The sequence below is a fragment of the Podarcis filfolensis genome (genome assembly GCF_964270895.1).
Source record: "Podarcis filfolensis genome assembly, chromosome: 2".
In the NCBI taxonomy this organism is placed as follows: domain Eukaryota; kingdom Metazoa; phylum Chordata; class Lepidosauria; order Squamata; family Lacertidae; genus Podarcis; species Podarcis filfolensis.
Window position 1 is genome coordinate 104,815,963 of NC_139605.1, and position 23,655 is coordinate 104,839,617.

The window sequence follows — 23,655 nt, forward strand, 5'->3', positions numbered from 1 at the left end:
CCTTGGTCATACCCATATACCGACTTAGAAAACATGTCTAGTTTCCCTGAAGTCAACATCTACCCACTCACTGCTGCAATTTGGCTGTGAACCACCCCTTTTTATTATTATTATTATTATTATTATTTATTGAATTTATATACCATCCTATACCCAGAGGTCTCAGAATAAAATCAAAATATAAAACCTCAAAATACTTAATCAAAATAAAAACAACAACCCAATAACCCCCCCAAAAAAAAACACATTTTAAAAGGGCACGGGATCCTCACAACATTTAAAGTAAGACAATTAGCAAACCTGGACAGGAGCCACTCATTGGAAAGACCATAATCTCAGAAATGTCTGTGGCAACCTTTATTGGCATCCAAATTGGCTGGGTGGCACATTACTTAATTATCCTTGAAGTTCTACCTTCACTTTTCGCCAAGACCCGCAACTTGTGAACCGCCTTGAGACCTGTGGGTTTAGGGTGGTATATAAATTAAATAAACTGGTCAGTGAGGTCATTCATATTTCTTTTTTTTTTTAAAAAATCTCCCCCCCCCCACAGATGGAGGACTGGGGTTGAAGGATAGGATGACACAGTTAGATCTGTCCACTGAGCTGAAGTCCAGATCGGTGTACATCTAATTTCTGTGAGTGCACCCAGTTTCTGCCATCCAATTCCTGTTCAGATCAGAAGGTGCCTCCCAAAATCTGCAAAGAGCAGACGAAAAAAGCAGTTGGGGGATTTGCCACAAGAACATTTCAAATGTTTAGAGAATCTGCTGCTGGGTCTTGCCTGATTATCCCTCCTCACCCAATATTTCACTTTAACCTACTCCCATGCCAAATCCCCCCGGTCGTTTTTTGAACTTGGAGGTGAGTGAAGAGAAATTTGAGGAAATCTTGAGCAGAGCAACTTCCAAAGAGAAAAAATGGGGAGATAAATATATATGTTCACAGAACATGTGCTTTTATACCCCTTTGGATCCTAGCCTTTGAATATTCAGCAGATGGTATTCAGCAGATGATATACCAGCACACTTGTATGTGGGGCTACCTTTGAAGGTGACCCGGAAACTACAACTAATCCAGAACGTGGCAGCTAAACTGGTGACTGGGAGCAGCCACCGAGACCACATAACACCGGTCTTGAAAGACCTACATTGGCTCCCAGTATGTTTCCGACCACAATTCAAAGTGTTGGTGCTGACCTTTAAAGCCCTAAACGGCCTCAGTCCAGTATATCTGAAGGAGCGTCTCCACCCCCATCGTTCTACCCTGACACTGAGGTCCAGCGCCAAGGGCTTTCTGGTGGTTCCCTCACTGCGAGAAGCCAAGTTACAGGCAACCAGGCAGAGGGCCTTCTCGGTAGTGGCACCCGCCCTGTGGAACGCCCTTCCACCAGATGTCAAAGAGTACAACAACTACCAGACTTTTAGAAGACATCTGAAGGCAACCCTGTTTAGGGAAGCTTTTTATGTTTTATGCATTACTATATTTTAATATTTTGTTGGAAGCCACCCAGAGTGGCTGGGGAAGCCCAGCCAGATGGGCGGAGTATAAATAATAAATATATTATTATTATTATTATTATTATTAGTAGTAGTAGTAGTAGTAGTAGTAACGTGTTGGTAAATAAATGTTGATATGTTTATAAAGTATGCTTTCGTACCAGGCCAAGCAAAGCTCTAGCCTAGCTTGAGTGAGGGCCATTTAATGAATGAATAGCACATCATTTCCTGTACTAATAAGACTAGGAATGTAATTAAAACTGTGTGTTCTAAATATTTGCTTGTGGTTGGTGAAAAATATGTAATTTTACTGCCTGGGAAACTGTTGGAATAGCTGTTTCACTCCGGATAATGTTCAGTCCCCAAGGGGGGGAAAATAACTAGCCACAGACCTGAAAAGTTTACATATGCACCTTTGATTAGACCTATTGGTTTTACAGGGATCACAATGCATGCAATTCTGGTTCATTCTGGCGCAACATGCCGAGGAGAACTTCCTAGCAGATTTGTCCTCTCAGCGTGCACAAAGCAAGACACTTTGTTCTTTGCCAGATCAGGGACGAAACTGGCGTGCTATGAAAAGGATTGATTATCACTTTAAAGCAATTAGATGTCACAAGAGAACAGAAAAGTATGAAACATTTATATGCAGGAATCTGCCCTGGAACGGAGATGAAACACTCCCTTCAAACACAGCCTTTGCCCAATGTGTCAAATGTGCAAGACTGCGGTTTGGTTTTCATCATCGCAGAGAGTGACTCTTTAACAACCTTCTTAATGAGAGAGTGGAATAGATTGTGGCTGGCATGGTTTAGGAAAGACTTGAGGGGTGATGTACTGTACTTAGATCCAGCCTTCTGAATATCAAGAGAGAGATGGGGAGGGGATACGTTCTATCTGAGCATAAGCAAGGATGTAGCCCAGAAGGGAGGGAGGAGTAGACTGTAGAAGTCTACTGGGCATTTAGGGGCATCGCTGTGCCCAGTTCTCACAGCAATTTTGAGTTGCTGAAATATTGCTTCTGAGACATGAAGTTGCATGGCGAGCTCCCGCCCCCCCCCCAGTGGAAATAAAGACACATGGCACAATTATTAAGGTTAATGGGCTAATTAAGGCCACAACTTTATTGGTTACAGGTGATGAGCAGTATTGGCTTAGGTGAAGAAATGACCAGTCCATAATTGTAATGGTAGGTTTATTGTAGCTGTGAGAGACAGAATAACAACAGGAAAACCTCCAGAAACCCAGAAGACAAAAGTCAGAGATTGATGTGCATTATAATGAGTGAAAAAAAGTATTTGATCCCCTATCAACCAGCCAAATGTCAGGCTACCTGGTTCAAAGGCCTGGAAACGATGCCTTATGAGGAACGGCTAAGGGAGCTGGGCATGTTTAGCCTGGAGAAGAGGAGGTTAAGGGGTGATATGATAGCCATGTTCAAATATATAAAAAGATGTCACATAGAGGAGGGAGAAAGGTTGTTTTCTGCTGCTCCAGAGAAGCGGACACGGAGCAATGGATCCAAACTACAAGAAAGAAGATTCCACCTAAACATTAGGAAGAACTTCCTGACAGTAAGAGCTGTTCGACAGTGGAATTTGCTGCCAAGGAGTGTGGTGGAGTCTCCTTCTTTGGAGGTCTTTAAGCAGAGGCTTGACAACACTGTCAGTGCTCTGATGGTGTTTCCTGCTTGGCAGGGGGTTGGACTCGATGGCCCTTGTGGTCTCTTCCAACTCTATGATTCTATGATTCTAGGTATTGCTCCTTCAGCCCATCCGCTTGAAGTCGGGGAAGAGTTAACCACCAGTAGGGGGAGTCCTGCTGATGCATATCAACTAAGAACTCCCCCAGGGTCACTGTTCGGGGGCGTGCCTTAGGCCCTCACCTCCCTAGGCTTTGGACAGGGCCACACCCCCTGGAATCCTTTACCGGACTACCCTTCAATATGTGGGGCAGGTGATGGCGCTTCCTCCCCTCTTCCATCTACATAACAACACCAATACCAATGCCTAACCGCCAATACCAAGAAAGTTGTGACGATTTGCTACGAGGTAGGCGAAAACCAAGTGGCTGGTGCCAATTTGCCAAGTGGAAAAATTCCTACCAGGCCCCTCAACGGCGACCAACCAAGGTCCATAGCATGGTCAAGGACGAAAACCTTAAAGGGAGGGAGGGTGGGAAACAGGAGGAGCTGGAGGTAACAAAAGAGGGAGATCCCTGGCCGTGCCTGCGTTAAATAGGGCAGGCCACGCCCCCTGAGCCAGCCGATTGGGGCTGACGCAGCAGGGGATTCCCTCAATCGCGTGGAGGCTAAGCGCCAGCTGCCGCGCGCATGGTGGGGGCGTGAACCCCGCAACACCACCTCCTTTGCAGGGCGGAAGTGGCTCTACGATTTACTGAAATCCAAATTCGGATGACAATTTTCTGTTTCACATGACTCAGTTGGTAAAGCATGAAATGGGGTATGAGCCCTGTGTTGGGCAAAAGTGTCCTGCATTGCAGTTGGTTGGACTAGATGAACTTTGTGGTCCCTTCCAACTTTACAATTCTATGGTACCCTTCCTTCAATCCCTATACCGTGTGACTGTCTGGAGGCGGTTGGAGGATGGATGGCGGCTAACAGATTGAGGTTGAATTCTGACAAGACATAAGTACTGTTTTTTGGGGACAGGGGGTGGGTGGGTGTGGAGGACTCCCTGGTCCTGAATGGGGTAACTGTGCCCCTGAAGGACCCGGTGCGCAGCCTGGGAGTCATTTTGGACCAGCAGCTGTCCATGGAGGTGCAGGTCAATTCTGTGTCCAGGGCAGCTGTTTACCAACTCCATCTGGTATGCAGGCTGAGACCCTACCTGCCCGCAGACTGTCTCGCCAGAGTGGTGCATGCTCTGGTTATCTCTCGCTTGGACTACTGCAATGCGCTCTATGTGGGGCTACCTTTGAAGGTGACCCGGAAACTACAACTAATCCAGAATGCGGCAGCTAGACTGGTGACTGGGAGTGCCCGCCGAGACCCTATAACACCGGTCGTGAAAAACCTTCATTGGCTCCCAGTACGTTTCTGAGCACAATTCAAAGTGTTGGTGCTGACCTTTAAAGCCCTAAACGGCCTCAGCCCAGTATACCTGAAGGAGCGTCTCCACCCCCATTGTTCAGCCCGGACACTGAGATCCAGCTCCGAGGGCCTTCTGGTGGTTCCCTCCTGCGAGGTTACAGGGAACCAGGCAGAGGGCCTTATCGGTAGTGGCGCCCGCCCTGCGACATCTCATCAGATGTCAGCGAAATATAACTACTATCTGACTTTTAGAACACAACCCTGTTTAGGGATTTTAAAAAAATGTTTAATGTTTTATCATGTTTTTAATATTCTGTTGGGAGCTCCCCAGGGTGGATGGGGAATCCCAGCCAGATGGGTGGGCTATAAATAAATTACTACTACTACTACTACACAGCCTTCAAATGAAACCATAAGTCCAGCTAGCTCAGTATCATTTACACTGGTCTTCCAGTGTTTCACTCAAGGGTCACTCAGCAACTGAACTGAACACACCATTTGTGCTTATATTCATAATACTGACGATACCTTGCCATCAGTCTGTTAAGTTTGCCTACTCTGCTTTCATTTAGGATGGCCAACTTTCTGATGAGCCCTGACTCCTGTGATGTTGATACCGGCTGGATTTTGAGAAGACAGTAAAAGATTGCACTGTTAGATAAATAATGAAAGATTGCACTGTTGAAATAATGAAATTAAGGGATGTGCCTTTTACATCCTTTAAAGTTAAAGATCTGGAAGTAGGGGAGAGGGAGGAATTTGATTCAGCTTGTATTTAAAGCTGAATCTTTCAAATTTGCTCATTCCCAATAGATGAACCAAAGCACAGCTCTCTGTTGAAATTCACACTCAACCAAATTTTGTAATGCAGTTCTCCAACCAACCAATGTTTACAAAAATGAGTGTATTAGGTAAAAGTGTATATAACTATAAAGATATCCATGGAAAGAAGATACCAAAATGCATATTACGGAAATTGCTTGTAAACATGTGTACGTTAGTAAAAAATGTGTTTATTAGCAAAATTTGCACTAAAATGCTGCTGATTTTTTTTTTTTAAATCACAAATTGCTGTAAAATATGGATCACTGAAATTTAGATTGGCAAAATGGGCAGATCTTTCCATCTCTTTCTGGAAGTGATCAAAAATTACTCTCTGTGTTCGTAGCTACAGTATTTGGGCGCATTAATTTATCTGCAAAGCAACCGAGATCATGACACTTTTGTGAAAATAAAATTAAAAGACAGAGGAAACTGCTAGGATTATGACAGAACTGCTTGAATGGTTCAGGAACAGAAAGCATAAGATGCCCTTTACTGTAGGGTTAACCTGGGCGCCTAACGCTTTTGTTTGTGTGCGTATACTGAGAGGGAGTGGTGAGTTATATTAAAAGGTTTTTATGTTTAATCAAAGCAGACAGTTGGGTAATTAAAGCTATTAAAATTGATAGGGCACTAGGCCTAGATAAATTACATCCTAGCGTTCAGGCAGTTAGGAGGGCCTCTGGCAATTATTTGGGTGGGAAGAGGAAAGTGTAGAACAGAATTTGAAGCGCAGATAAGCGCCAAAGTACATGTTCAGATATATCACACAAAGCACTTAATTTATAGTTTTTTTAAAAAAATAAGTAGCGCTGGAGGACGATGGTATATCCCCCAAAGGAAGGAGCATAAAAAACTGAAAGCCTTCCCCCACCCCACAGTTTATTATCGAAATTACATAGCACCCTCAGCAGGGATGGTGCCTGAAACTAGCATAAGGGTGGGGAAGACATATTGCTGCCCTGAGGTCTTACAATCCCAAGGTTTTAAAAATAATAATCAAAACAAACAATAGAAGTAGGGAAGGAAGGAGAGATGATAGGGACAAAGGATGAAGATAAACAGGTTTAGGGATATCTCCACAGGCTTCGGGCCAAACCATGTGCATGTTTGGTTATAAAGTGGGTGCATGTTTTCTTTCTTTCTTTCTTTCTTTCTTTCTTTCTTTCTTTCTTTCTTTCTTTCTTTCTTTTATTGGAGCAGGTTGGGAATAGCCGCGAAACCCTCCACAGACTTACAGTGGTACCTCGGGTTACATACGCTTCAGGTTACATACGCTTCAGGTTACAGACTCCACTAACCCAGAAATATTACCTCGGGTTAAGAACTTTGCTTCAGGATGAGAACAGAAATTGTGCAGCGGCGGCGCGGCGGCAGCAGGAGGCCCCATTAGCTAAAGTGGTGCTTCAGGTTAAGAACAGTTTCAGGTTAAGTACGGACCTCCGGAACAAATGAAGTACTTAACCCGAGGTACCACTGTACTTCGCTCTGCTCAACTGCTTTTATGTGTGTTTTCCCCAGCCCAGTTCACTGAGCTGGGTTGCCTCTCTGTGTGGGTGAATGTCTTACAGCAATCAAGTTTGGACAGGCAGGGCATGAAAGGGCTTCACTCTCATGCCTTCTGTGCTTCTTTTAGTATGAAAAATTCACCTCACCCCTGCTGAATTGCTGAAAAAGCTGTGTAATAAATACATTCACCTGTCTGGCTTGGGCCTCAGTAGGAGCTATGGGGACAGCAATTTTGTAAGGTATGTTCTGGTTACAATCCCCGTACTGCAAGTAACTGGAATGGAAATCAAAATGGAAGTTCCGCATGAGCATAGGAGCAAACTCCTAGGGTCCAGGGGTCTTCGGCCCCCCAATAAAATATCTGAAGGGGCCAGACCCGCCTCCCAAGTTGATGGGCATTGCCATTCAAATGGTGTGCATGAGCCGTAACATGTGATTGATTATGTGGGGCGAGGCTTACCTGACACCCCCCCATATTTTATTCATGTTGGCACCCCTACGCACAAGAAGTATACTGCTATATTATCCAACAGTGACTCACAGATACGTCACACTACGCGGAGGTCCCCAACAATGTTAATTAAAGGTTTCCCACTTGAAAAGACAGCTTGTTCTGCTGCTTTCTGGTGAATGTGGATGTGAAATTAATGAAGACTAGTTTATTAGTTGCCTCTTTAATAGCCTCGGGACACGGGTGGCGCGGTCATCTAAACCACAGAGCCTAGGGCTTGCCAATCAGAAGGTCGGCAGTTTGAATCCCCACAGCGGGGTGAACTCGGTCCCTGCTCCTGCCAACCTAGCAGTTCGAAAGCATGTCAAGTGCTAGTAGATAAATAGATACCACTCCAGCGGGAAGGTAAACGCCATTTCCGTGCGCTGCTCTGGTTCGCCAGAAGCAGCTTATTCATGATGGCCACATGACCTGGAAGCTGTCTGCGGTAAAGAGAGATGAGCGCCGCAACCCCAGAGTCGTCTGCGACTGGACTTAACAGTCAGGTCCCTTTAATAGCCTATATTATCCTGTGAACTGCCCTGAGATGATGATGATGATGATATTGTAATTGCCTTTGGGTCAGTCTTTTTTCTGGGTGGAGGTGCTAAATATTGATTTCCTCTCACCCACCTCTGCTTTTAACTAGGGACATGGTGGCTGCAGTGAAGTAGCAACCATTTTTTAAAAAAGACTGTGTGCCTCGTTCGTTGCAACTGGGCCTGAGAAACAGAAGATGCTAAAATATGCTTTAGCATTAGCCAGGCCATATTCACTGCTGCTCTCAATTAATTCAGTCATATTGAAAAGCAAATTGGCACCCAAAGAAACCCGACACAAACAACCAAATGGCAGGGACTCTTTCCCCCAAGCTTCTGTTCTCCAGTAAACACTGAGATCTACGTAGAAACCAGGAATGGCTCCCTGGACTTCAGGCTGTGGCCAGAAGGTATTTTTAGATACAATTATTCAGAAGTGGTGGCTCCAGTTCATGTTGAGGCAAGTCACGGAGGAACCACGCGGAGGCTGACAAGCCCAGTTGACTTGGCGTGGGATGGAAACTCCGTCAGGTGCTAAATGCTAGCAACCTTTTATGAACCACCATGAGCTGTGAGAGTGTAAACAGACTGCTGACAGACACAGATGTAATTTTTGAGATTATTCCTGTTTTAAATTTCCTAAAGCGGTGTTCATGCCACAGTAGGACTTTTAGGTCTTATGAGAGAAAGATCTCCCTGAGATACGGTTACATTCTGCAACATTCCTTTTAAACTTAATGGATTCCCCACCCCCAGAAAGTGCAATTCTGGATTAAATGGGAGGGGTGTGGGTTGGCATGGCGATGACATCATGTAGATGCTGAAAGAAAACATGAATGCATAAGGAAGAATGGCTGAGTCTGTCGATTTCAGTTTCCCAGTTTCCCAATCCAAAATTCATTTTTCTAGCTTTCCACATTAGTTCAGGGATTTCTTTAAAAAGAAGTTCCAATTGAAATTTATCAGGTTAGTCTTAATTTATCCTAATATAGACATTTCTGTATGCAATTTTGCCTAATAGATACAGTTTTGCCAAGCAATTTCCCTGAATATGATGCTTTGCTTGGTATGTTATTTTCACTGATGTATGCATGCCTATGCACACTTTATTTCAGTTTATCCTGCCCCCTTTTTACACAATAGTTGGCTGGAGCACTGGATTGCAAATAAATAAATGAATGAAAATAATAATAATAATAATAATAATAATAATAATAATAATAATAATATATTTATACCCCGCCCATCTGGCTGAGTTACCCCAACCACTCTGGGTGGCTCCCAACAGAATATTAAAAATGCAATAAAGCATCAAACATTAAAAACTTCCCTAAACAGGACTGCCTTCAGATGTCTTCTAAAAGTCACATAGTTGTTTATTTCCATTACATCTGATGGGAGGGTGTTCCACAGGGCGGGCGCCACTACCGAAAAGGCCCTCTGCCTGGTTCCCTGTAACCTCACTTCTCGCAGTGAGGGAACCACCAGAAGGCCCTCAGAGCTGGACCTCAGTGAACGATGGCTGAACGATGGGGGTGGAAACACTCCTTCAGGTTTACTGGGCCGAGGCTGTTTAGGGCTTTAAAGGCCAGCGCCAACACTTTGAATTGTGCTCGGAAACGTACTGGGAGCCAATGTAGGTCTTTCAGGACCGGTGTTATGTGGTCTCGATGGCTGCTCCCAGCCACCAGTCTAGCTGCCGCAAAATTCAGAGACGTGCGGATTTTAAAGACTGGCTGAGTTTTGGTTCATTTAATTGTTCTCAGAAAGTATGAATTTGGGGAGTTTGCCTTTCAGTTTAACTGAACTGAATTTCCCCCCCGTCCCTATTGCATGAGGAGCACTGAGCCTACAATAAGCAGCCCTCTGGAGTGCTCTCAGTTGCAAATCCCACTCTCCCCATAGCTCCTCACTTCTCTCTCTCCTTTTGCTGGAGTTTCTATTCAGCAGCAGAAGCTGCCAGTATGCATGGCCTCCCCATGTAGCTCACTCATATGACGGTGCCAGCTGGAGAGCCCTGCTGACTTTTTGCTGACACACCAGAAATATATATGTTAGGAGGCTTTCACTATTATTATCACATTATAGCTCTCTCTGGCTTTCTTGCAGAATGGTAAACAATAGCAGGGCTTCTTGGAGGTCATGAATCCATAAATACACACACCTCTGTGTGTGGTCTTTGCCAACAACGCTTGAGAGAGAGAAAGAAAGAAAGAAAGAAAGAAAGAAAGAAAGAAAGATGAGTAAATGCGAATCCAAGCAACATGTGGACATGTTTTGACACCATGACCTGTCGATATCCTGTTTACCATAATTTCCTAGAGTCGCACATTGGAATTCTGCTACTGACTGCGTTAAGAGAACATCCATTGTGCGGTGTAGGGTGTTTTTGGAGATATTTGAGTCAGTTTGGCATAACGTTCTCTCTTTTTTTCTCCACTGAGGAATGCATGTGGAAAATGTTAGTCTGGAATGCAAAAATCCATACGTATTTTGCAGGAACGCTCGAGAACTGGGGACTTGCTTTCCGCCGACTCCTGTTCATGGATATTCTCTGAGCGAGGGAAAAAGAAACCCATCTACAAATGAAATTCTTTCTTTATTCTGACATAATGCTTTGTAAGCAGATTCCTAGACATGCTTTCTTGTGCGGAGGAAAACTGCTCCATATAGGAACCGGTTCTTTGGGAGAAAGCAGATGTAAGAGTTTAACAGCAGTCGCTGCAGGTTTATTTCTGGAGAGGGGATGTAGTTCTGTAGCAAGGCGCATACTTTGGCAGTGCAGCTGCCAGTCAGTGTAAACACTACTAAGCTAGATGGGCCAAGAGTTGGATATGGCAGGAGGCAACCTCCTGTGCTCCGTTTGTGTTATAAGCCTGGTTTTTCATTGCACTGACCTGATTGCAGCAAGTGGGATGTTTGATCAGCTCCTGTCACTCCTTCCCTTCTTTCTGTGCAGGCTTCACCAACCTGGTGCTCTCCAGATGTTGTGGACTACAAAGCCCATGCTGTCTGAGGCTGATGGGAGTATTCCATAACTCCCCCTGTATTTTATTTTTTTAAGCTTTAGGAAATATGGTTTATTCACCTACCGTATTTTTCGCCCTATAAGGAGCACCGGCCCATAGGGCACACCTAGTTTTTTTTGGGGGGGGAATAAAGGGGAAAAAAATATTCCCCCCCAGGCACGGGGCGGGGGCGGGGAAAGCCTGAGCTTCCCCCGACCCCAGCCCCCAGAACAGGCTGCTATCCGCAAGCCTTGGGAGCCCGGCGGGAACTCCCGCGGGCTCCCAAGGCTTGCAGAGAGCTGTCCGAAGCCCGGGGTGCGCTCCGCTGCGCTCCCCAGGTTTCGGGCTGTAGGCTGCTGTCCGCAAACCTTGGGAGCCCAGTGGGAACTCCTGCCGGGCTCCCCAGGCTTGCGGATATCTGCCCGAAGCCCGGGGCGCGCTGCTCATTGCGCCCCAGGCTTCGGGATGCAGGCTTCGGGATGCGGATTGCTTCCTGAAGCCTGGAGAGTGAGAGGGGTTGGTGCTCGCTCTCCAGGCTTCAGCGAAAGCCTGCATTCGGAGTGACCCTTTACCAAATGGCCATTCGCCTGAATCTAGTATTTTTGAACGGCACCTTCCCCCCATAGGACACACACACATTTCCCCTTCATTTTTGGAGGGGAAAAAGTGCGTCCTATAGGGCGAAAAATTTGGTATTTACACCTACAGTTTGCATGGAAGGAGTACAGATCTCACAACATGGTCATTTCAAGAGGGGCTTGTCCCACACAGCAGTGCAGCCCTGGAGTCCATGACATCTTTCCCAGCCAGCCTTCAGCCAGCCTGCCCAAGATGGATCCCAGTCTTTTTTCCTCCCCTTCTTCTTCCCAGCATACCTTGCTAAAAGACTCTATTTTCCTATCACCACACAGCCAGTTATCCTGGCAACCTCCCAAATCGCCAGTCTCTATTCACATGTTAGGGCAAGGAGAGAGGACAATTATCATGTATTGCCAATGGCCCTCAGTGGCCCTGTATTGTTTCTTAATGGCTCTAGCTTGGGCAGGTCATTTTCTCCACTGTTTCTCCACTGCCCCTGCATGTTTGCCACCTGAGGCAGCTGCCTCATGGTAGGGCCGGCCCTGGATGCAGTTCTGAAGATCATCATCTTTACCACAGGTAAAGCAGCTAATTTGGCAAGGGAGTTGAAGGCACGGATTAAGACTCCAGTGCCCTCCCCAATGCTTGATTCCAACACCTTGTCAGAGGCTACTCATTCATAGTACTTTTTTGCTGTGGTTGCTAGGGCTGGTAAATAGGGCCTAGGCGGTCAAATATCACCACAGGGGAAAGGGCTGGATTTCACCTTGGGGCTTCCAGATGTGGACCCCTGGCATAGAAAAGCAATGCTATGTGGTGTTTCTTGTACAGTGGTACCTCGGGTTACATACGCTTCAGTTTACATACGCTTCAGGTTACAGACTCTGCTAACCCAGAAATAGTACTTCGGGTTAAGAATTTTGCTTCAGGATGAGAACAGAAATTGTGCTTTGGCAGCGCAGCAGCAGCGGGAGGCCCCATTAACTAAAGTGGTGCTTCAGGTTAAGAACAGTTTCAGGTTAAGAACGGACCTCCAGAACGAATTAAATACTTAACCCGAGGTACCACTGTACCAGGTAAAAGGTAAAGGACCCCTGGACAGTTAAGTCCAGTCAAAGGCGACTAGGAGGTTGAGGCACTCATCTCACTTTTCAGGCTGAGGGAGCCGGTGTTTGTCCACAGACTGCTTTCTGGGTCATGTGGCCAGCATGACTAAACCGCTTCTGGCGCAAAAGAACACCATGACGGAAACCAGAGTGCACGGAAACGCCGTTTACCTTCACACTGCAGTGGTACCTATTTATCCACTTGCACTGGTGTGCTTTCGAACTGCTAGGTTGGCAGGAGCTGGGACAGAGCAACGGGAGCTCACTCCGTCGCAGGGATTCGAACCGCCAATCTTCTGATTGGCGAGCCCAAGAGGCTCAGTGGTTTAGACCACAGCGCAACCCGCATACTAGAAAATGATAGGTATGGTGTGGGGTGGGGGGCAGGTGTGGGGAAACTGTGACCCTCCTACAGCTTCCATCATCCCTCACCATTGACTTTGCTGGCTGGGACTGATGGGAGTCGGAGTCCAAGAACAACTAGAGACTCATAGGTTCCCCACCTCACCCACAGTCTAAGTGAATGAAAACACTAACACCACAACGTGTATAATGATTTGATCATTGTAGTGACAAGAAAGCACTCGAGTCTCTCTTTTTTACAGCACTCTGATTTGGGACTCCTGGCTAAACCTGAGCTCAGCAGCTGTCTTTATATATATCACACATTTTGGCTGCATCATCTCTGTTTGTTTGTTTCTGTGCTTTACGGCTGCTGCCCTGTCCGTTATTCTAATGCAATTTCTAGCATTTCGTATGTTTTATGGCTGGCTCTAAGAACAACAACAGCTTCATCTCCAGACCCAAGCTAAACAAACCGGGCTGGAAAAGTTCAAAACCAAACACTTTGCTCTTGTTGATGAACTGGAGGCTTAAAAAATAAAAAAAAATCCTACTTAAGTACGTAAATCAAAAAAGGCATTTGCCTGCTTCTGAGATGAAAGCAAAACAAACAACACTTCAGATCTTTAGAGGGCCACCAACGGCTGGGATGCCAAAACAGCTACAGATCGAAAGGACTGTTACCGATACAGGAAAGGAAAAGAAGTTTTGCTGATACAGGAAAGGAAAAGAAGTTTTGCTGCAGCAGCTCTTATCGCAGAGGTGTAAGAGGAGGTGTGGCTGTAAACAGCTGCTCTGGTGGCATGTAAACTCCACATTCCCTCTGCCAGGAGACAGAAACCTGATTTGGTTTCTCCCAACACAGGCTGTTAACTTCTCATCCTTCCCCATCAGTTTCAACCTTAAGGATGGGCTTTCAGTTTCAAGCTTTCAATTTCCATTGCTTTCTCTTTTTTCCAGCCTTAGATTCACTTCTCCACACTTCCAGGCAAACACAACATTTCTCCCCACCCTTGGGAAGATAACATTTTTGTTCAGTTAGTTGCTGCTTTTTAAAAGTCCTCACAAACATCCACCAGCACGTTAGTGTGAATTTCACACAATACACGCATGCTTGCATGTAATTTTGCCTAACGCACACACACTCTTGCCAAGCAATTGTTCCTAATAAGATGCATTGGTTTTCACCGATAATAGATGGATTTTTAGGCACACTTTACCTCACGATATGCATTTTTGTATACGTTCTTTGGCTGCAGAACTGCACTGCAAAATCTGGAGGTGTGCACATTGCGAAGGATGGCCGGGTTTTGGTTCAAATTTGACAAATTCTCCTTTAAAGGTAAACTGAATCCAATTCTTCCCCATCCAAAGCAAGAGAAGGCATGAATTACCCCACGCAGAAATTGTTTTCTTTCTCTTTCACCCCTCTCTCCTCGCTTCTCACCGAGTTTTAAAGCCTAAGGTTTCCTCACAACTTCACCACTTCTTAGACTGACACTGGTGTGTGGAGAAGCCTTGTATTTGGGACTGTTTATTATTAGGGGTGTTAATAGTTGCTGCGCTGAGGAGATGTGCTTGGAGGTCTAGCCTCAGTGCCCAAGAGCTTACAGAAGTTGGGCCAATGGAAGGTATCAACTTACCTGTTTTGTGGCTCTCATTCTCCTGGATCAACGTCATCGACAGGTGGAGTGGGCAACTGGTTCAGCACTGAAGGTCATGTCAGAAGTATATCACTGAGTTTTGGATGGCCCATCACAGCTGATTGATGTAATTTAGATGCCTGTGGGCTGGCACAGTCCTCCTCAGTTTGTGTACCAGAGTGCTGTAGTGAGAACAGCTGCTGTAATAAGCAAGCAAGCAAGCAAAATAAACCGAGGTTCCTTTAAGTCCAAGCACAAACACCCAGAGGATGCCTGCTGCAGCTCTGTATGATTTATCTTTCAGGTCTCGCCTCCTCCTCTCCCTCCTCAGCAACCTCTGCTGCATGGGATCGATTCTTCTGCATGTCTGGATCATTCAGTTGCTCCCGATGTCAGCCGGGTACCTACCCTCGGAAGATAATGCCTGTTATTCTTTCTTTTGGGGCCAATAGAAACACAATTAGAAAAGGATTATGGAAGATTGCTCCAATATATGATTAAAGCGGCAAGATTGCTCGATGCACCAAGATGGAAAGACGCAACCCTACCCCACTATAGAAGAATAGCTGATAAAACTATTGAACTTGGCTGAGGTGGCAGAGTTAACATGTTTGATTAGAGAACAATCGCAACTAACATTTGTTAAGGGTTGAAAAATTCTTACCAACTTTTTTTGCATGAAAGAGAAAATGATCTTGTAATATCTGGATTTGAAGACTGAAAAAATACTGGGTTCTAGAATGGTTGGATCTTATGGAGTGAATGTCATATGTAGCAGCAGGACAGAGACCCAGAAGTCCTTTTATTATTTTCTTCTTTATCTTTATTTCATTTCTTTCTTTTCCGTGTTTCTCACTTTCTCTTTCTTTAGGTTTCTCTTTTCCTGGCATCTCCTTCCTTCTGACATTGTTCTCTTATAAGACTAAGTCACTGGTTTATCTCAGTATATCATAAAAAGATACTTTGTAATGGATGTGTGGTTTTGTATATCTTTAAATAAATCCCCTTTCTAAAAAATAGATAGTGCCTGTTGCATATCTGTATGAATCACTGCTGTGGTCCAGCCCCCTTAAACCCAGGAGATGCTGAGAATGTTGAACATGGACTGAGAACACTGATGCATTGCTCTAAATGTAAAACTTATGGAAGCATAAGAGCGCATTGGGCCTGAAATTCTCATACAGAAAAAGGTGTGCATCTGGTACCAGATGTTTGGGAAATGTATGTTACAACAGAGGTGTGGAACTGCTAGCCTGTTGATTTCATTTGGCCTTCTGGGTCTTTTCCTGCCCACTGGCTGTTCGTGGGGCGCAGCAACGATGGAAAGTTTTTGTGAGGGCTTCCACTAGTGAGATTAATCAGTTGAATTTGGCCCCTAAACTTCTGTACATACTGATGAAATGTCCATGAGAAAATTATAAACTTTCCTTGGATCACCAGTTAGATTATTGCAATGCGTTATACATAGGGCTGCCTTTGAAGACGGTTTGGAAACTTCAGCTGGTGCAGAATTCAGCATCCAAGCTGATCACCAGAGCAAGATGGTTTGAGTATATTACACCAATCCTGGTCCAACTGTACTGGCTACCCATTAGTTTCTGGGCCCAATTCAAAGTGCTGGTTTTTACCTATAAAGCCTTAAATGGCTCAGGACCACAGTACCTCAAGGACTGCCTCTTTCCATATGAACCTATCTGGACCCTGAGATCATCTTCTGAGGCCCTTCTTTGTATGCCTCCTCTGTGAGAGGTCAGGAGGGTGGCAACACGAGAACGGTCCTTCTCTGCAGTGGCTCCCTGTCTGTGGAATGCTCTCCCCAGGGAAGCTCGCCTGGCGCCTTCACTATACACCTTGAAATTTTCCTTTTCAACCAGGCCTTTGCCTGACTTGGTCTACCTATACCCTTTTAAAAAATGCTGGCTGTTTTGGGTTTGTTTTTTATTGGGTTGTTGGTTTTGTTTTGATTTTATGTATTTGATATTTGATGTGAACCGCCCTGATGCCTTCAGGTATAGGATGGTATAGAAATTTAATAATAATAATAATAATAATAATAATAATAATAATAATAATAATCTGCAGAAGAGCTACACCCCTAAGCTTTCTAATAATGTTCAATCTGTTACGAAAAAGGAGCAATGCTGCTGAGTGCTCCAGATGGCTGGAAAGCCAAACAGGATGTTGATGTTATGGGACTGTACCGTGGGAACAAGGGACAGTCTATTATGTGCACTGAGCACCGGATGTTAGCTCAGAGTGTCACATGACCCTGTACTGGAAGTACATGGGTGGAGTTATTCTCTCTCTGGCTGCTGATGTGAGAGGGTGCAGACACGTTTCTCTGCACTACTGGAAAGACAGAAATAAAGGCATGTAAAGACATTTCTGTCTGTCTCTTTCCCCTCCCTGGGGATGGCAGGGAGTGGGGAGGAGTGGCTGTGTTCTTCTCACGTTTGAAGAAGGATCGGCCGATAGAGATCTGGCCTTGTCTTGCCGGGAGCCGAGACGGGGGAGATCAACAAGAAATCAAGCCGGGCACCTGGAGAGTGGCCAAATTCCTCTGATATATGGCTTGATATCAACATATGGTAGCAGACGCTGCTGGTTATCTGATCCATGGGAATCAGCATGAGAGGTGAGAGGTTGATGGATCGTGTGCCATCCTCTGCACCAAGGAAAGAAGATAACGTCTGATCAGCTGAACAGACGGCTGGACACCAAGAGGGGGTGTTTTCCAAGCAACGGAGCCCCAAAAAGGTATGCTGAATATCGGGCTAAAAGTGTGAATGCAGATTGATTTATTCTCTGGTTCACGAGAGCTGCGTTTGGAAAAACAGCTCTGAGAGCCTAGGCTTGCATACCAGGCATATTTGCGGTGAGATAAGAAAGAGAAGTATGCACAGTTGCTAAGCAACGACAGTCAGGACAGTGGAAAACTACTGACACCTGGGGCTGGCTCAGTCAGAGCCGGGAAAGCGAAAGTTTGTTTTGACTTTGAGACAGCTTGGAGATTGCCTGCCTGAGAGAGGCAGAAAAACAGCTCAAAAAGGAGCTTTTGGATTTTAATAGCTCGAGGGTGAAGAGCTGAGACTTGGATTCAAAATGGATGCCAAGGACAGGGGGAGGGAAGAACGGAGTTCTAATTCCCCCACTGATGTTGCTACTGGAGAGGATGCTGTAGCTTTGAACGTTGTCCGAGTTAACAATTGTGGACAGGCTGGGCATCTTCAGCGGAACTGCAAGAAGCCACGCCAGCCGAAAGGAGCTAAGGGCCGCTCAGCAAAGCCTGAGGCAGCAGGCAAAGGTCATACCACGTCTTCGGTGAAACCTGCAAAGGCCCTGATGGCGAAAGGAACCACGCCAGATGTTGGAAATTCGTTTGTGATCGATACGGGCTGTACCGTCCATATGTCTCCGCATAAGCAGCTCTTTTCGACGTTTAAGAAGCAAAGCTTCGCTGTGGAACAAGCCAACGGTCAGAAGCTGGAAGCGACCGGGGTTGGAACTGTGTATCTTAAGAGTCTGAACCTGACTATACACAATGTTTACTTGGTTCCTGAATTGAAGTTCAATCTGCTGAGTGTTTCGCAGATTGCAAAGAAAGGACTGAAACTGTCCTATGATGATAAGAGCTGCGAGATCTTCAAAGATGGAGAGTTATATCTTTCTGCCAGAGAGAAAGATGGACTGTATTTGTTGACTTTTGACCAAAGTGATTACATGGAATGTAATTCTGAGTCTAACTTGGTTTCTCTTGCAGGTGTGAGCAAGAAGAAGACCGGAGTCAACAGAGCATTTCAGCGGGTGTATGCTTATGTGATTGGTCCTCTAGAACCATCTAGAGGCAATGCAAGATATTATCTTGTGTGTGTGGATCATTTCTCCAACTATGTCTGGGTTTATGTGTTGAGAAAGCCACAGGAAGGCTTGGAGAGGTTTCAGGAGTTTTGTGACAAGGTTAAGAGTATGCATGATGCTAACATTGATTGTCTATTCACAGATGAGAAGCAGATTTTTCTTTTACAGGATTTCCAGAGGTTCCTGCACAAGAAAGGGATAAGACACAAGGTTGCTGTTTCAGCGGAAGCGTGGAACAGGGGTGTCTGTGTACGGGTGAACAGAGAATTGCAGAAGGGGATGGAAGCGCAGTTGCTATGTTCACATCTGCCACATGAGTACTGGGCCGAGTCTCTAATGTCGTTCTGTTATACGAAGATGAGAAAGGTTTCAAAAGAGTTGGGAAGTTCTCCTTTTGAGAAACTGTTCCAGAGAAAACCTTCTGTTGCCCATTTCAAGGTTTTTGGGTCTCATGTGAGGACAGAAGCTCCAGGTGGAGTAAAGAATGCCAGAGGCATTTTTGTGGGGTATGAAAAGGGTCTCTACAGAGTAATTTTGTCTGAATCTGGTCAGGTGATTCTCACAAAATTTCTAGAGAGTGCTCCTGAACAGGAGAGAGTGATTGTACACACATTTCCCACAGAGGACGATTCAGATGATGATGATGATTTCACAGAGTACAGTGGTACTGAGAGTGATGACACTGATAGCTCGGAGAGCTCAGTTGTCACAGTCATTGAGAGGAAGTCTCACACAATGGATAGGCCTTCACAACTGAAGGATGAACCACTGTTTACCATTGGAACTGGTTCTCCTAAGAGTCCTGAGACAGAACCAGTGAGCAGAGAGGATCAGCACCTCATACGCAGGTCTGAAAGAGTCACAAAGGGTGAACCACCCAAAAGGTACTCAGAAGAGTATGCTAATTTAGCTGTTGCATGTGTTGCTGTTGTACACAACCGAGGACAGGTTGGAGCTGTGTCTAAGTCAGAGACAAAGACACAACAGAGAGTTGCTAGCCAAGGTAATGCAGATGCACTCATTCCTTGGAAGCCAGACAACCAGAGAGGTACACTGGGGAAACCAGTGGCGGGTAGTTCCAAGGGTGGAACTGAAACAACAGGGGAGTGTTATGTGTATAACAACTGTTTGTTTTCTTCTCTGGATCATGCTTTGCTTGCCGCAACATGCATTGATTCTTTTGGGGGAGGTTGTTACGAAAAAGGAGCAATGCTGCTGAGTGCTCCAGATGGCTGGAAAGCCAAACAGGATGTTGATGTTATGGGACTGTACCGTGGGAACAAGGGACAGTCTATTATGTGCACTGAGCACCGGATGTTAGCTCAGAGTGTCACATGACCCTGTACTGGAAGTACATGGGTGGAGTTATTCTCTCTCTGGCTGCTGATGTGAGAGGGTGCAGACACGTTTCTCTGCACTACTGGAAAGACAGAAATAAAGGCATGTAAAGACATTTCTGTCTGTCTCTTTCCCCTCCCTGGGGATGGCAGGGAGTGGGGAGGAGTGGCTGTGTTCTTCTCACGTTTGAAGAAGGATCGGCCGATAGAGATCTGGCCTTGTCTTGCCGGGAGCCGAGACGGGGGAGATCAACAAGAAATCAAGCCGGGCACCTGGAGAGTGGCCAAATTCCTCTGATATATGGCTTGATATCAACACAATCATCCATCTGCTTTTTGGTTTCTCACTTCCCCCCATCCCTCCATTTTCTTTTGGTCATTGTTTTCTTTCCAACAGCAGTGACAGTTTTAAAAAAGGAATTAATTTGTTTTGATTAGAATGCAGGCACCTTGTACAAAACCATCCTAAACAGGAAGTGTGCAATTAGTAGCCATTTTGCTCTGGTAATTTTGCGGTTGGCAGTATAATCCTACGCACCGCCACACAAAATCCCCTCTAAATCTAGTAGGGTTTACCCCTAGATAAGTGTGTGGTTGAATACAACGTTTTCATGCGAGCCGACAATTCTGATCCACGCAAGCAGACCTTGCTGCATTGCACCGAACAGTTCAGACAACGGCTCTGTAATTATTCTAAGCAGGGCATAAAATCCGTTCTGTTTGTTAAAGTGCCAACTTAAATCAACTTTTAGCACAGTACTTACCACTGGGAAATGTTCCTTTGAGGGGTAAATACCATGTTAAATCTGCAGAAAGGGCTCGTGTAAACGACATCCGTGATCCTCAGCACGCTCCAGTAGATGTGGAAGTATATTTACCCTGCATGTTAACGAAGTTCATCTCCAACAAATTACCTGCCAGGCATGTGGAAGCTTTCATTGCTAATTGATTTTTACAATGTGGTTTAAAGGACATCGTTAACATACAGCACCTCATCCTGGAGTGAGAGAAAAAGATGAAAGCGGTATTTAAAAATTCCACTTCACTTCCACCTGTTGCTATGGGTCTTCCCTGCTTCAATAATATTTAGTTTAGCCTTTTCCTCATCCTAAAGATCAAGGTTATACAAAACATTGATCTAAAAGATGTGTTTGTATTCAGGTGGATTTGATTCCAATTCCGTTAATACTAGCGAAAAGCCAAAACAGTCTAGTAAATTAAGAGGGAGCTGAATTGGACTGATGGAAAATGGTGATGGGAGGCGGGGGGGTGGGGCGCAGATCTGAATGATTAAGATGCTGACAGAAACTTGAAATGAGAATTGTCTATTGTAGACAACCAATTTTCACTAATGGACTGCTCTTCATTTCATTATCATTACAATGACTGCATTGCCTTTCGGTGCATGAATTAAATGTGGCATTATGGTTCATCCTCAAGAAATGGGAAGGGAGAGATAAGGTTGCGCGTCACTCTCTGCCCTGAGCCATTTCTCCCAGTAGTCAAGACGTTTTTACAGCTGAAACATACAAATCCCGTAACATTAAATGGGTAGGATTTAGGTTTGGCAGCACTTACAAAAACAACACAACAAGACCCGGGACTGTTGACAGAATAGTTGGGTGTGTTAAAGCCAGAAATGTGAACCTCCTGCCAGAACTGAGGAAAGCCAGACTTTGGTATGTTAAAAAAAAAAAAAATCAGCAGCAGGATTTTCACTTGGTGTGCATGTGTTAAAACATGCAGGCTACACATGCATGCTGAAGTCCCAGGTTGCTGAGCTTGTTGTCCCCTGTATGCTATTGTCACATCTACTTTTACTTCACGCTTAGGCTGAACAAGTCCAGACCCTCAAACTCTCCCTACTTTCCAGGAACGTCCCTGACTTAGAGAAGCCGTCCCAGTTTCTGATTTGATCCCAGAATGTGCCACTTTTCCTTATGATGTCCTTATTTTCATTGGAGAAATGTTGGCGGGTATGGAGTTATTTGACCCCTGAGACGCCTGAAGGGAATCCTATACAGTATAGGGAAGCTTCATGTTTTATTATGTTTTTATATATGTTGGAAGCTGCCCAGAGTGGCTGGGGAAACCCAGTATGATGTGTGGGGTATAAATAGTAAAATGGTCATTCTGGAATGGGACGTCCCTATTTTCATTGGAGAAACGTTGGAGGGTATGCAAGTCTCCCAGAGCAACTAATAGGACAGTTTTTGTTCTCAAGACACAACACAAAAGCAAAAAGGTTTTGGGTGTAGGGGGCCAGAAAGCAAACAAACACACTAGATTTTAGTTACACACTTCAGAGATATGGCAATGGTGTCTTGTTTGAAAACCCCCCAATCCTGAAGCATGCCCAAAACCAAGTGGACATTTAAAAACCTCAATTGCAACATATTTAAATCTTTCCTAATACATAAACTATGCTTGGAACAGAAATCTGAAAAGCAGGGGAGACAAACCATTCCTTAAACACTCCCTAGTAGGGCTGAGTGAAAATGGCCTCCTAATAGACTCCACACTGTTTGTTGTTGGAAAATGGAGAAGGCATTAAAAAAAAAATTATGGATGTGAAATTCTCCAGCAGTTTTTCCTCAGAAAATGTTCCTGTGAGAAATTTCAGCTCATTTAATGTTGACTGAAGGAAGCAACAAGCTAAGTGATTATATTATAAAGTACTTGTGTTATATGTTTTACATTAAGCACTGCTAGGAGTTCTTTCTTTTTGTTTTCCAATGTATTTCTTATTGATAAAAAATTTGATGTGGCGCAAGCAATTTTTTCCCCCCTGCAAGTGTGGCCCAGAAGAAGAAAAAATGAGAACCACTGGTGTTAGACCAGTATTTTCCAAACTTGGGCCTCCAGCTGCTTTTGGACTACAATTCCCATCATCTCTGACCACTGGTCTTGCTAGCAAGGGATGATGGGAGTTGTAGTCCAAAAACAGCTGGAGACCCAGGTTTGGGAAACCCTGGTGCAGACAATGCTAAGCTAGATGGGCCAGTTGTCTAACTATTTGCCCTATGCTCCTATGGAAGGAACAGAGGCGAAGCCCATTGCTTTTTTCAACAATCTTAAAATGCTATTAAATAATATGAAACCTGGATCCACATTTGGGCCCCAAATTCATGGGTGGTGAAACTTTGTGTGTAGTGGGGGGTTTCACCAAATATTTTCCATGGGAAGATTGATATTCTTCATCGGTTCAGAAAATGTTTCAAAAATGGGTTAGAAAAGCATTTCTGGGAATTTTTTGTTGTTGTTTAGTCGTTTAGTCGTGTCCGACTCTTTGTGACCCCATGGACAAGAGCACGCCAGGCATTCCTGTCTTCCACTGCCTCCCGCAGTTTGGTCAAGCTCATGTTCGTAGCTTCAAGAACACTGTCCAACCATCTCATCCTCTGTCGTCCCCTTCTCCTTGTGCCCTCAATTTTTCCCAACATCAGGGTCTTTTCCAGGGAGTATTCTCTTCTCATGAGGTGGCCAAAGTATTGGAGCCTCAGCTTCAGGATCTGTCCTTCCAGTGAGCACTCAGGGCTGATTTCCTTCAGAATGGATACGTTTGATCTTCTTGCAGTCCATGGGACTCTCAAGAGTCTCCTCCAGCACCATAATTCAAAAGGGAAAATTTTTACCTCAGCCCTAATCTAGTTGTAAGGCCCTCAGTAGCACAGGGGAACATTTCCCACACGCACGGTCGCCTGCAGGGATATATCTCTCTCATCATTCTAGTTAAAAATTCCTTCCCTTTCCTCACTGTGGTGACACAAGCACAGTCATTTGATGCTGTTGCAAATGCAGCCCCTGGTTGCAAACACTGGCAAAACGATAAGCCGTTTCACATTTGTAGCCGCGTTTCCCCCATGTGGAG

General features: G+C 45.0%; 1 protein-coding gene and 1 long non-coding RNA gene across 2 annotated transcripts in view; one reads left to right on the plus strand and one right to left on the minus strand.

Annotated features, from left to right (window-relative positions):
- The window catches only part of LOC310755657 (arylacetamide deacetylase-like 4), a 58,368-nt gene extending 42,529 nt beyond the window's left edge, over positions 1 to 15,839 (minus strand). Inside the window, exons 1-2 of the transcript XR_014544458.1 lie at positions 14,590 to 15,839; positions 301 to 459 (exon numbers count right to left, since the gene is read on the minus strand). The gene's annotated coding sequence lies outside the window, so the exon portion shown is untranslated. The remainder of the gene's footprint in view (positions 1 to 300; positions 460 to 14,589) is intronic.
- Positions 1 to 23,655, plus strand: part of LOC310755762 — a 1,619,227-nt gene that overhangs the window by 1,108,817 nt on the left and 486,755 nt on the right. The window lies entirely within an intron of this gene.